The 12,500-nt window shown below is 49.4% G+C and overlaps 5 non-coding genes and 8 pseudogenes across 5 annotated transcripts; all 13 read left to right on the top strand.

The window, feature by feature from the left end:
• The first annotated feature begins 198 nt into the window (after nucleotides 1-198).
• LOC139269617 (5S ribosomal RNA) lies at nucleotides 199-317 on the top strand (annotated as a pseudogene).
• An 870-nt stretch (nucleotides 318-1,187) lies between these two features.
• LOC139270152 (5S ribosomal RNA) lies at nucleotides 1,188-1,306 on the top strand. The gene has a single exon (XR_011594499.1). It is a non-coding gene; the product is annotated as a 5S ribosomal RNA (ribosomal RNA).
• Nucleotides 1,307-2,176: 870 nt separating this feature from the next.
• Nucleotides 2,177-2,295, top strand: LOC139269312 (5S ribosomal RNA). The gene has a single exon (XR_011594195.1). It is a non-coding gene; the product is annotated as a 5S ribosomal RNA (ribosomal RNA).
• An 870-nt stretch (nucleotides 2,296-3,165) lies between these two features.
• On the top strand, nucleotides 3,166-3,284 carry LOC139269599 (5S ribosomal RNA; annotated as a pseudogene).
• Nucleotides 3,285-4,153: 869 nt separating this feature from the next.
• Nucleotides 4,154-4,272, top strand: LOC139269334 (5S ribosomal RNA). Its single transcript, XR_011594217.1, has one exon. It is a non-coding gene; the product is annotated as a 5S ribosomal RNA (ribosomal RNA).
• Nucleotides 4,273-5,142: 870 nt separating this feature from the next.
• Nucleotides 5,143-5,261, top strand: LOC139269370 (5S ribosomal RNA). Its single transcript, XR_011594251.1, has one exon. It is a non-coding gene; the product is annotated as a 5S ribosomal RNA (ribosomal RNA).
• Nucleotides 5,262-6,132: 871 nt separating this feature from the next.
• Nucleotides 6,133-6,251, top strand: LOC139269511 (5S ribosomal RNA; annotated as a pseudogene).
• An 870-nt stretch (nucleotides 6,252-7,121) lies between these two features.
• Nucleotides 7,122-7,240, top strand: LOC139269475 (5S ribosomal RNA; annotated as a pseudogene).
• Nucleotides 7,241-8,111: 871 nt separating this feature from the next.
• On the top strand, nucleotides 8,112-8,230 carry LOC139269648 (5S ribosomal RNA; annotated as a pseudogene).
• An 870-nt stretch (nucleotides 8,231-9,100) lies between these two features.
• LOC139270141 (5S ribosomal RNA) lies at nucleotides 9,101-9,219 on the top strand. Its single transcript, XR_011594488.1, has one exon. It is a non-coding gene; the product is annotated as a 5S ribosomal RNA (ribosomal RNA).
• Nucleotides 9,220-10,089: 870 nt separating this feature from the next.
• LOC139269598 (5S ribosomal RNA) lies at nucleotides 10,090-10,208 on the top strand (annotated as a pseudogene).
• An 870-nt stretch (nucleotides 10,209-11,078) lies between these two features.
• On the top strand, nucleotides 11,079-11,197 carry LOC139269647 (5S ribosomal RNA; annotated as a pseudogene).
• Nucleotides 11,198-12,067: 870 nt separating this feature from the next.
• Nucleotides 12,068-12,186, top strand: LOC139269597 (5S ribosomal RNA; annotated as a pseudogene).
• Nucleotides 12,187-12,500: the final 314 nt, after the last annotated feature.

Genomic DNA, 12,500 nt, shown 5'->3' with positions numbered 1-12,500 from the left:
GCTTGAGGTAAGGCAATGAAGGGTAGGGCTTGTCGTTTGCTTGTGTGGGAGTCAGAGCAGCAAGAGGTGGGTGTGGTGGAAGGAAAATGGTGAAATGAATCTTGAGTGCTGATTCCTTGGATGAATGCATGGAAGGAGAAAAAGAAGTGAAGAACAGCCTTATGTCCGTTTAAGTAAAGAGAAAGCCATGACATCAATGCCTACGGCCACACTAGTCTGAAAACGCACGATCCCGTCTGATCTCGGAAACCAAGCAGACTGAGGCCTGGTTAGTGCTTGGATGGGAGACTGCCTGGGAATACCAGGTGCAGTAGGCTTTTGCTGCCATCCACAGGCTGCTCATGCTTCTGCACACACAGTGCCGTTGATCCATCAACAACCATTTTGCTGCTCTCTCTCTCACTTTGCTTTCACCATTTCTTTCCTGCACATTCTCCTGCTGCTACACAAATGCAAGGGGGTCGATGCAAGGGACGAAAGAACGCAGAACAACAAAATAAGTTGGCAAAAAAATACACGCTGACGCAGGCACACCAGGACGCAGCAACAGAGAGGAGAGGCAAGGTGCATAGAAACCTGAGAGGGACAAACAGCAAGAGAACAAAGAATCGTGCAGGAAGAGCTGCAATTCAATGCAGGAAAAATGTAAAGCCAACTAGCATGCTGCTGGAATGCATGTGTGTTCATGTGAGGAGTGTTGCAAATCAGAATGCCGAGTAGCAGGCGCCACTTGCCACATGGGGTTCCGCAATGTGGCTACAACAGCGATCTGGCTTAATAATTGGTTGGATTGGAAATGAAACAATCCTGGTGTTTTGGGGGCGGTGGAAGCTTTTTTGGGGGAGGAGAGATTTGGGGATGGGGAGATTTGGGGGAGAGCGATTTGAGGGGATGAGAGATTTCGAGGTTGGCGAGTGTGAGATTGTGGGGTGAGTGAGTGAGTGATTTGTGGGTGAGTGAGGGAATGGTGAAAGTCAGGCAGTTTTGAAGCTTGAGGCAAGGCAATGAAGGGTAGGGCTTGTCGTTTGCTTGTGTGGGAGTCAGAGCAGCAAGAGGTGGGTGTGGCGGAAGGTAAATGGTGAAATGAATCTTGAGTGCTGATTCCTTGGATGAATGCATGGAAGGAGAAAAAGAAGTGAAGAACAGCCTTATGTCCGTTTAAGTAAAGAGAAAGCCATGACATCAATGCCTACGGCCACACTAGTCTGAAAACGCCCGATCCCGTCTGATCTCGGAAACCAAGCAGACTAAGGCCTGGTTAGTACTTGGATGGGAGACTGCCTGGGAATACCAGGTGCAGTAGGCTTTTGCTGCCATCCACAGGCTGCTCATGCTTCTGCACACACAGTGCCGTTGATCCATCAACAACCTTTTTGCTGCTCTCTCTCTCACTTTGTTTTCACCATTTCTTTCCTGCACATTCTCCTGCTGCTACACAAATGCAAGGGGGTCGACGCAAGGGACGAAAGAACGCAGAACAACAAAATAAGTTGGCAAAAAAATACACGCTGGCGCAGGCACACCAGGACGCAGCAACAGAGAGGAGAGGCAAGGTGCATAGAAACCTGAGAGGGACAAACAGCAAGAGAACAAAGAATCGTGCAGGAAGAGCTGCAATTCAATGCAGGAAAAATGTAAAGCCAACTAGCATGCTGCTGGAATGCATGTGTGTTCATGTGAGGAGTGTTGCAAATCAGAATGCCGAGTAGCAGGCGCCACTTGCCACATGGGGTTCCGCAATGTGGCTACAACAGTGATCTGGCTTAATAATTGGTCGGATTGGAAATGAAACAATCCTGGTGTTTTGGGGGCGGTGGAAGCTTTTTTGGGGGAGGAGAGATTTGGGGATGGGGAGATTTGGGGGAGAGCGATTTGAGGGGATGAGAGATTTCGAGGTTGGCGAGCGTGAGATTGGGGGGTGAGTGAGTGAGTGATTTGTGGGTGAGTGAGGGAATGGTGAAAGTCAGGCAGTTTTGAAGCTTGAGGCAAGGCAATGAAGGGTAGGGCTTGTCGTTTGCTTGTGTGGGAGTCAGAGCAGCAAGAGGTGGGTGTGGCGGAAGGAAAATGGTGAAATGAATCTTGAGTGCAGATTCCTTGGATGAATGCATGGAAGGAGAAAAAGAAGTGAAGAACAGCCTTATGTCCGTTTAAGTAAAGAGAAAGCCATGACATCAATACCTACGGCCACACTAGTCTGAAAATGCCCGATCCCGTCTGATCTCGGAAACCAAGCAGACTGAGGCCTGGTTTGTACTTGGATGGGAGACTGCCTGGGAATACCAGGTGCAGTAGGCTTTTGCTGCCATCCACAGGCTGCTCATGCTTCTGCACACACAGTGCCGTTGATCCATCAACAACCATTTTGCTGCTCTCTCTCTCACTTTGCTTTCACCATTTCTTTCCTGCACATTCTCCTGCTGCTACACAAATGCAAGGGGGTCGATGCAAGGGACGAAAGAACGCAGAACAACAAAATAAGTTGGCAAAAAAATACACGCTGGCGCAGGCACACCAGGACGCAGCAACAGAGAGGAGAGACAAGGTGCATAGAAACCTGAGAGGGACAAACAGCAAGAGAACAAAGAATCGTGCAGGAAGAGCTGCAATTCAATGCAGGAAAAATGTAAAGCCAACTAGCATGCTGCTGGAATGCATGTGTGTTCATGTGAGGAGTGTTGCAAATCAGAATGCCGAGTAGCAGGCGCCACTTGCCACATGGGGTTCCGAAATGTGGCTACAACAGCGATCTGGCTTAATAATTGGTGGGATTGGAAATGAAACAATCCTGGTGTTTTGGGGGCGGTGGAAGCTTTTTTGGGGGAGGAGAGATTTGGGGATGGGGAGATTTGGGGGAGAGCGATTTGAGGGGATGAGAGATTTCGAGGTTGGCGAGCGTGAGATTGTGGGGTGAGTGAGTGAGTGATTTGTGGGTGAGTGAGGGAATGGTGAAAGTCAGGCAGTTTTGAAGCTTGAGGCAAGGCAATGAAGGGTAGGGCTTGTCGTTTGCTTGTGTGGGAGTCAGAGCAGCAAGAGGTGGGTGTGGCGGAAGGTAAATGGTGAAATGAATCTTGAGTGCTGATTCCTTGGATGAATGCATGGAAGGAGAAAAAGAAGTGAAGAACAGCCTTATGTCCGTTTAAGTAAAGAGAAAGCCATGACATCAATGCCTACGGCCACACTAGTCTGAAAACGCCCGATCCCGTCTGATCTCGGAAACCAAGCAGACTGAGGCCTGGTTAGTACTTGGATGGGAGACTGCCTGGGAATACCAGATGCAGTCGGCTTTTGCTGCCATCCACAGGCTGCTCATGCTTCTGCACACACAGTGCCGTTGATCCATCAACAACCATTTTGCTGCTCTCTCTCTCACTTTGCTTTCACCATTTCTTTCCTGCACATTCTCCTGCTGCTACACAAATGCAAGGGGGTCGATGCAAGGGACGAAAGAACGCAGAACAACAAAATAAGTTGGCAAAAAAATACACGCTGGCGCAGGCACACCAGGACGCAGCAACAGAGAGGAGAGACAAGGTGCATAGAAACCTGAGAGGGACAAACAGCAAGAGAACAAAGAATCGTGCAGGAAGAGCTGCAATTCAATGCAGGAAAAATGTAAAGCCAACTAGCATGCTGCTGGAATGCATGTGTGTTCATGTGAGGAGTGTTGCAAATCAGAATGCCGAGTAGCAGGCGCCACTTGCCACATGGGGTTCCGAAATGTGGCTGCAACAGCGATCTGGCTTAATAATTGGTCGGATTGGAAATGAAACAATCCTGGTGTTTTGGGGGCGGTGGAAGCTTTTTTGGGGGAGGAGAGATTTGGGGATGGGGAGATTTGGGGGAGAGCGATTTGAGGGGATGAGAGATTTCGAGGTTGGCGAGCGTGAGATTGGGGGGTGAGTGAGTGAGTGATTTGTGGGTGAGTGAGGGAATGGTGAAAGTCAGGCAGTTTTGAAGCTTGAGGCAAGGCAATGAAGGGTAGGGCTTGTCGTTTGCTTGTGTGGGAGTCAGAGCAGCAAGAGGTGGGTGTGGTGGAAGGAAAATGGTGAAATGAATCTTGAGTGCTGATTCCTTGGATGAATGCATGGAAGGAAAAAAAGAAGTGAAGAACAGCCTATGTCCGGTTAAGTAAAGAGAAAGCCATGACATCGATGCCTACGGCCACACTAGTCTGAAAACGCCCGATCTCGTCTGATCTCGGAAGCAAAGCAGAGTCAGGCCTGGTTAGTACTTGGATGGGAGACTGCCTGGGAATACCAGGTGCAGTAGGCTTTTGCTGCCATCCACAGGCTGCTCATGCTTCTGCACACACAGTGCCGTTGATCCATCAACAACCATTTTGCTGCTCTCTCTCTCACTTTGCTTTCACCATTTCTTTCCTGCACATTCTCCTGCTGCTACACAAATGCAAGGGGGTCGATGCAAGGGACGAAAGAACGCAGAACAACAAAATAAGTTGGCAAAAAAATACACGCTGACGCAGGCACACCAGGACGCAGCAACAGAGAGGAGAGGCAAGGTGCATAGAAACCTGAGAGGGACAAACAGCAAGAGAACAAAGAATCGTGCAGGAAGAGCTGCAATTCAATGCAGGAAAAATGTAAAGCCAACTAGCATGCTGCTGGAATGCATGTGTGTTCATGTGAGGAGTGTTGCAAATCAGAATGCCGAGTAGCAGGCGCCACTTGCCACATGGGGTTCCGCAATGTGGCTACAACAGCGATCTGGCTTAATAATTGGTTGGATTGGAAATGAAACAATCCTGGTGTTTTGGGGGCGGTGGAAGCTTTTTTGGGGGAGGAGAGATTTGGGGATGGGGAGATTTGGGGGAGAGCGATTTGAGGGGATGAGAGATTTCGAGGTTGGCGAGCGTGAGATTGGGGGGTGAGTGAGTGAGTGATTTGTGGGTGAGTGAGGGAATGGTGAAAGTCAGGCAGTTTTGAAGCTTGAGGCAAGGCAATGAAGGGTAGGGCTTGTCGTTTGCTTGTGTGGGAGTCAGAGCAGCAAGAGGTGGGTGTGGCGGAAGGAAAATGGTGAAATGAATCTTGAGTGCTGATTCCTTGGATGAATGCATGGAAGGAGAAAAAGAAGTGAAGAACAGCCTTATGTCCGTTTAAGTAAAGAGAAAGCCATGACATCAATGCCGACGGCCACACTAGTCTGAAAACGCCCGATCCCGTCTGATCTCGGAAACCAAGCAGACTGAGGCCTGGTTAGTACTTGGATGGGAGACTGCCTGGGAATACCAGGTGCAGTAGGCTTTTGCTGCCATCCACAGGCTGCTCATGCTTCTGCACACACAGTGCCGTTGATCCATCAACAACCATTTTGCTGCTCTCTCTCTCACTTTGCTTTCACCATTTCTTTCCTGCACATTCTCCTGCTGCTACACAAATGCAAGGGGGTCGATGCAAGGGACGAAAGAACGCAGAACAACAAAATAAGTTGGCAAAAAAATACACGCTGGCGCAGGCACACCAGGACGCAGCAACAGAGAGGAGAGACAAGGTGCATAGAAACCTGAGAGGGACAAACAGCAAGAGAACAAAGAATCGTGCAGGAAGAGCTGCAATTCAATGCAGGAAAAATGTAAAGCCAACTAGCATGCTGCTGGAATGCATGTGTGTTCATGTGAGGAGTGTTGCAAATCAGAATGCCGAGTAGCAGGCGCCACTTGCCACATGGGGTTCCGAAATGTGGCTGCAACAGCGATCTGGCTTAATAACTGGTCGGATTGGAAATGAAACAATCCTGGTGTTTTGGGGGCGGTGGAAGCTTTTTTGGGGGAGGAGAGATTTGGGGATGGGGAGATTTGGGGGAGAGCGATTTGAGGGGATGAGAGATTTGCGAGGTTGGCGAGCGTGAGATTGGGGGGTGAGTGAGTGAGTGATTTGTGGGTGAGTGAGGGAATGGTGAAAGTCAGGCAGTTTTGAAGCTTGAGGCAAGGCAATGAAGGGTAGGGCTTGTCGTTTGCTTGTGTGGGAGTCAGAGCAGCAAGAGGTGGGTGTGGTGGAAGGAAAATGGTGAAATGAATCTTGAGTGCTGATTCCTTGGATGAATGCATGGAAGGAGAAAAAGAAGTGAAGAACAGCCTTATGTCCGTTTAAGTAAAGAGAAAGCCATGACATCAATGCCTACGGCCACACTAGTCTGAAAACGCCCGATCTCGTCTGATCTCGGAAACCAAGCAGACTGAGGCCTGGTTAGTGCTTGGATGGGAGACTGCCTGGGAATACCAGGTGCAGTAGGCTTTTGCTGCCATCCACAGGCTGCTCATGCTTCTGCACACACAGTGCCGTTGATCCATCAACAACCATTTTGCTGCTCTCTCTCTCACTTTGCTTTCACCATTTCTTTCCTGCACATTCTCCTGCTGCTACACAAATGCAAGGGGGTCGATGCAAGGGACGAAAGAACGCAGAACAACAAAATAAGTTGGCAAAAAAATACACGCTGACGCAGGCACACCAGGACGCAGCAACAGAGAGGAGAGGCAAGGTGCATAGAAACCTGAGAGGGACAAACAGCAAGAGAACAAAGAATCGTGCAGGAAGAGCTGCAATTCAATGCAGGAAAAATGTAAAGCCAACTAGCATGCTGCTGGAATGCATGTGTGTTCATGTGAGGAGTGTTGCAAATCAGAATGCCGAGTAGCAGGCGCCACTTGCCACATGGGGTTACGAAATGTGGCTACAACAGCGATCTGGCTTAATAATTGGTCGGATTGGAAATGAAACAATCCTGGTGTTTTGGGGGCGGTGGAAGCTTTTTTGGGGGAGGAGAGATTTGGGGATGGGGAGATTTGGGGGAGAGCGATTTGAGGGGATGAGAGATTTCGAGGTTGGCGAGTGTGAGATTGTGGGGTGAGTGAGTGAGTGATTTGTGGGTGAGTGAGGGAATGGTGAAAGTCAGGCAGTTTTGAAGCTTGAGGCAAGGCAATGAAGGGTAGGGCTTGTCGTTTGCTTGTGTGGGAGTCAGAGCAGCAAGAGGTGGGTGTGGCGGAAGGTAAATGGTGAAATGAATCTTGAGTGCTGATTCCTTGGATGAATGCATGGAAGGAGAAAAAGAAGTGAAGAACAGCCTTATGTCCGTTTAAGTAAAGAGAAAGCCATGACATCAATGCCTACGGCCACACTAGTCTGAAAACGCCCGATCCCGTCTGATCTCGGAAACCAAGCAGAGTCAGGCCTGGTTAGTACTTGGATGGGAGACTGCCTGGGAATACCAGGTGCAGTAGGCTTTTGCTGCCATCCACAGGCTGCTCATGCTTCTGCACACACAGTGCCGTTGATCCATCAACAACCTTTTTGCTGCTCTCTCTCTCACTTTGCTTTCACCATTTCTTTCCTGCACATTCTCCTGCTGCTACACAAATGCAAGGGGGTCGACGCAAGGGACGAAAGAACGCAGAACAACAAAATAAGTTGGCAAAAAAATACACGCTGGCGCAGGCACACCAGGACGCAGCAACAGAGAGGAGAGACAAGGTGCATAGAAACCTGAGAGGGACAAACAGCAAGAGAACAAAGAATCGTGCAGGAAGAGCTGCAATTCAATGCAGGAAAAATGTAAAGCCAACTAGCATGCTGCTGGAATGCATGTGTGTTCATGTGAGGAGTGTTGCAAATCAGAATGCCGAGTAGCAGGCGCCACTTGCCACATGGGGTTCCGAAATGTGGCTGCAACAGCGATCTGGCTTAATAACTGGTCGGATTGGAAATGAAACAATCCTGGTGTTTTGGGGGCGGTGGAAGCTTTTTTGGGGGAGGAGAGATTTGGGGATGGGGAGATTTGGGGGAGAGCGATTTGAGGGGATGAGAGATTTGCGAGGTTGGCGAGCGTGAGATTGGGGGGTGAGTGAGTGAGTGATTTGTGGGTGAGTGAGGGAATGGTGAAAGTCAGGCAGTTTTGAAGCTTGAGGTAAGGCAATGAAGGGTAGGGCTTGTCGTTTGCTTGTGTGGGAGTCAGAGCAGCAAGAGGTGGGTGTGGTGGAAGGAAAATGGTGAAATGAATCTTGAGTGCTGATTCCTTGGATGAATGCATGGAAGGAGAAAAAGAAGTGAAGAACAGCCTTATGTCCGTTTAAGTAAAGAGAAAGCCATGACATCAATGCCTGCGGCCACACTAGTCTGAAAACGCACGATCCCGTCTGATCTCGGAAACCAAGCAGACTGAGGCCTGGTTAGTGCTTGGATGGGAGACTGCCTGGGAATACCAGGTGCAGTAGGCTTTTGCTGCCATCCACAGGCTGCTCATGCTTCTGCACACACAGTGCCGTTGATCCATCAACAACCATTTTGCTGCTCTCTCTCTCACTTTGCTTTCACCATTTCTTTCCTGCACATTCTCCTGCTGCTACACAAATGCAAGGGGGTCGATGCAAGGGACGAAAGAACGCAGAACAACAAAATAAGTTGGCAAAAAAATACACGCTGACGCAGGCACACCAGGACGCAGCAACAGAGAGGAGAGGCAAGGTGCATAGAAACCTGAGAGGGACAAACAGCAAGAGAACAAAGAATCGTGCAGGAAGAGCTGCAATTCAATGCAGGAAAAATGTAAAGCCAACTAGCATGCTGCTGGAATGCATGTGTGTTCATGTGAGGAGTGTTGCAAATCAGAATGCCGAGTAGCAGGCGCCACTTGCCACATGGGGTTCCGCAATGTGGCTACAACAGCGATCTGGCTTAATAATTGGTTGGATTGGAAATGAAACAATCCTGGTGTTTTGGGGGCGGTGGAAGCTTTTTTGGGGGAGGAGAGATTTGGGGATGGGGAGATTTGGGGGAGAGCGATTTGAGGGGATGAGAGATTTCGAGGTTGGCGAGTGTGAGATTGTGGGGTGAGTGAGTGAGTGATTTGTGGGTGAGTGAGGGAATGGTGAAAGTCAGGCAGTTTTGAAGCTTGAGGCAAGGCAATGAAGGGTAGGGCTTGTCGTTTGCTTGTGTGGGAGTCAGAGCAGCAAGAGGTGGGTGTGGCGGAAGGTAAATGGTGAAATGAATCTTGAGTGCTGATTCCTTGGATGAATGCATGGAAGGAGAAAAAGAAGTGAAGAACAGCCTTATGTCCGTTTAAGTAAAGAGAAAGCCATGACATCAATGCCTACGGCCACACTAGTCTGAAAACGCCCGATCCCGTCTGATCTCGGAAACCAAGCAGACTAAGGCCTGGTTAGTACTTGGATGGGAGACTGCCTGGGAATACCAGGTGCAGTAGGCTTTTGCTGCCATCCACAGGCTGCTCATGCTTCTGCACACACAGTGCCGTTGATCCATCAACAACCTTTTTGCTGCTCTCTCTCTCACTTTGCTTTCACCATTTCTTTCCTGCACATTCTCCTGCTGCTACACAAATGCAAGGGGGTCGACGCAAGGGACGAAAGAACGCAGAACAACAAAATAAGTTGGCAAAAAAATACACGCTGGCGCAGGCACACCAGGACGCAGCAACAGAGAGGAGAGGCAAGGTGCATAGAAACCTGAGAGGGACAAACAGCAAGAGAACAAAGAATCGTGCAGGAAGAGCTGCAATTCAATGCAGGAAAAATGTAAAGCCAACTAGCATGCTGCTGGAATGCATGTGTGTTCATGTGAGGAGTGTTGCAAATCAGAATGCCGAGTAGCAGGCGCCACTTGCCACATGGGGTTCCGCAATGTGGCTACAACAGCGATCTGGCTTAATAATTGGTCGGATTGGAAATGAAACAATCCTGGTGTTTTGGGGGCGGTGGAAGCTTTTTTGGGGGAGGAGAGATTTGGGGATGGGGAGATTTGGGGGAGAGCGATTTGAGGGGATGAGAGATTTCGAGGTTGGCGAGCGTGAGATTGGGGGGTGAGTGAGTGAGTGATTTGTGGGTGAGTGAGGGAATGGTGAAAGTCAGGCAGTTTTGAAGCTTGAGGCAAGGCAATGAAGGGTAGGGCTTGTCGTTTGCTTGTGTGGGAGTCAGAGCAGCAAGAGGTGGGTGTGGCGGAAGGAAAATGGTGAAATGAATCTTGAGTGCAGATTCCTTGGATGAATGCATGGAAGGAGAAAAAGAAGTGAAGAACAGCCTTATGTCCGTTTAAGTAAAGAGAAAGCCATGACATCAATGCCTACGGCCACACTAGTCTGAAAACGCCCGATCCCGTCTGATCTCGGAAACCAAGCAGACTGAGGCCTGGTTAGTACTTGGATGGGAGACTGCCTGGGAATACCAGATGCAGTCGGCTTTTGCTGCCATCCACAGGCTGCTCATGCTTCTGCACACACAGTGCCGTTGATCCATCAACAACCATTTTGCTGCTCTCTCTCTCACTTTGCTTTCACCATTTCTTTCCTGCACATTCTCCTGCTGCTACACAAATGCAAGGGGGTCGATGCAAGGGACGAAAGAACGCAGAACAACAAAATAAGTTGGCAAAAAAATACACGCTGGCGCAGGCACACCAGGACGCAGCAACAGAGAGGAGAGACAAGGTGCATAGAAACCTGAGAGGGACAAACAGCAAGAGAACAAAGAATCGTGCAGGAAGAGCTGCAATTCAATGCAGGAAAAATGTAAAGCCAACTAGCATGCTGCTGGAATGCATGTGTGTTCATGTGAGGAGTGTTGCAAATCAGAATGCCGAGTAGCAGGCGCCACTTGCCACATGGGGTTCCGAAATGTGGCTGCAACAGCGATCTGGCTTAATAATTGGTCGGATTGGAAATGAAACAATCCTGGTGTTTTGGGGGCGGTGGAAGCTTTTTTGGGGGAGGAGAGATTTGGGGATGGGGAGATTTGGGGGAGAGCGATTTGAGGGGATGAGAGATTTCGAGGTTGGCGAGTGTGAGATTGTGGGGTGAGTGAGTGAGTGATTTGTGGGTGAGTGAGGGAATGGTGAAAGTCAGGCAGTTTTGAAGCTTGAGGCAAGGCAATGAAGGGTAGGGCTTGTCGTTTGCTTGTGTGGGAGTCAGAGCAGCAAGAGGTGGGTGTGGCGGAAGGAAAATGGTGAAATGAATCTTGAGTGCTGATTCCTTGGATGAATGCATGGAAGGAGAAAAAGAAGTGAAGAACAGCCTTATGTCCGTTTAAGTAAAGAGAAAGCCATGACATCAATGCCTACGGCCACACTAGTCTGAAAACGCCCGATCCCGTCTGATCTCGGAAACCAAGCAGACTGAGGCCTGGTTTGTACTTGGATGGGAGACTGCCTGGGAATACCAGATGCAGTCGGCTTTTGCTGCCATCCACAGGCTGCTCATGCTTCTGCACACACAGTGCCGTTGATCCATCAACAACCATTTTGCTGCTCTCTCTCTCACTTTGCTTTCACCATTTCTTTCCTGCACATTCTCCTGCTGCTACACAAATGCAAGGGGGTCGATGCAAGGGACGAAAGAACGCAGAACAACAAAATACGTTGGCAAAAAAATACACGCTGGCGCAGGCACACCAGGACGCAGCAACAGAGAGGAGAAACTAGGTGCATAGAAACCTGAGAGGGACAAACAGCAAGAGAACAAAGAATCGTGCAGGAAGAGCTGCAATTCAATGCAGGAAAAATGTAAAGCCAACTAGCATGCTGCTGGAATGCATGTGTGTTCATGTGAGGAGTGTTGCAAATCAGAATGCCGAGTAGCAGGCGCCACTTGCCACATGGGGTTCCGAAATGTGGCTACAACAGCGATCTGGCTTAATAATTGGTGGGATTGGAAATGAAACAATCCTGGTGTTTTGGGGGCGGTGGAAGCTTTTTTGGGGGAGGAGAGATTTGGGGATGGGGAGATTTGGGGGAGAGCGATTTGAGGGGATGAGAGATTTCGAGGTTGGCGAGCGTGAGATTGGGGGGTGAGTGAGTGAGTGATTTGTGGGTGAGTGAGGGAATGGTGAAAGTCAGGCAGTTTTGAAGCTTGAGGCAAGGCAATGAAGGGTAGGGCTTGTCGTTTGCTTGTGTGGGAGTCAGAGCAGCAAGAGGTGGGTGTGGCGGAAGGTAAATGGTGAAATGAATCTTGAGTGCTGATTCCTTGGATGAATGCATGGAAGGAGAAAAAGAAGTGAAGAACAGCCTTATGTCCGTTTAAGTAAAGAGAAAGCTATGACATCAATGCCTACGGCCACACTAGTCTGAAAACGCCCGATCCCGTCTGATCTCGGAAACCAAGCAGACTGAGGCCTGGTTAGTACTTGGATGGGAGACTGCCTGGGAATACCAGATGCAGTCGGCTTTTGCTGCCATCCACAGGCTGCTCATGCTTCTGCACACACAGTGCCGTTGATCCATCAACAACCATTTTGCTGCTCTCTCTCTCACTTTGCTTTCACCATTTCTTTCCTGCACATTCTCCTGCTGCTACACAAATGCAAGGGGGTCGATGCAAGGGACGAAAGAACGCAGAACAACAAAATAAGTTGGCAAAAAAATACACGCTGGCGCAGGCACACCAGGACGCAGCAACAGAGAGGAGAGACAAGGTGCATAGAAACCTGAGAGGGACAAACAGCAAGAGAACAAAGAATCGTGCAGGAAGAGCTGCAATTC

The sequence above is a fragment of the Pristiophorus japonicus genome, chromosome 8, assembly GCF_044704955.1.
Source record: "Pristiophorus japonicus isolate sPriJap1 chromosome 8, sPriJap1.hap1, whole genome shotgun sequence".
NCBI classification, from domain to species: domain Eukaryota; kingdom Metazoa; phylum Chordata; class Chondrichthyes; family Pristiophoridae; genus Pristiophorus; species Pristiophorus japonicus.
Note: the sequence above shows the minus strand (reverse complement) of the source record. Positions and strands in the feature narration are given on the sequence as shown.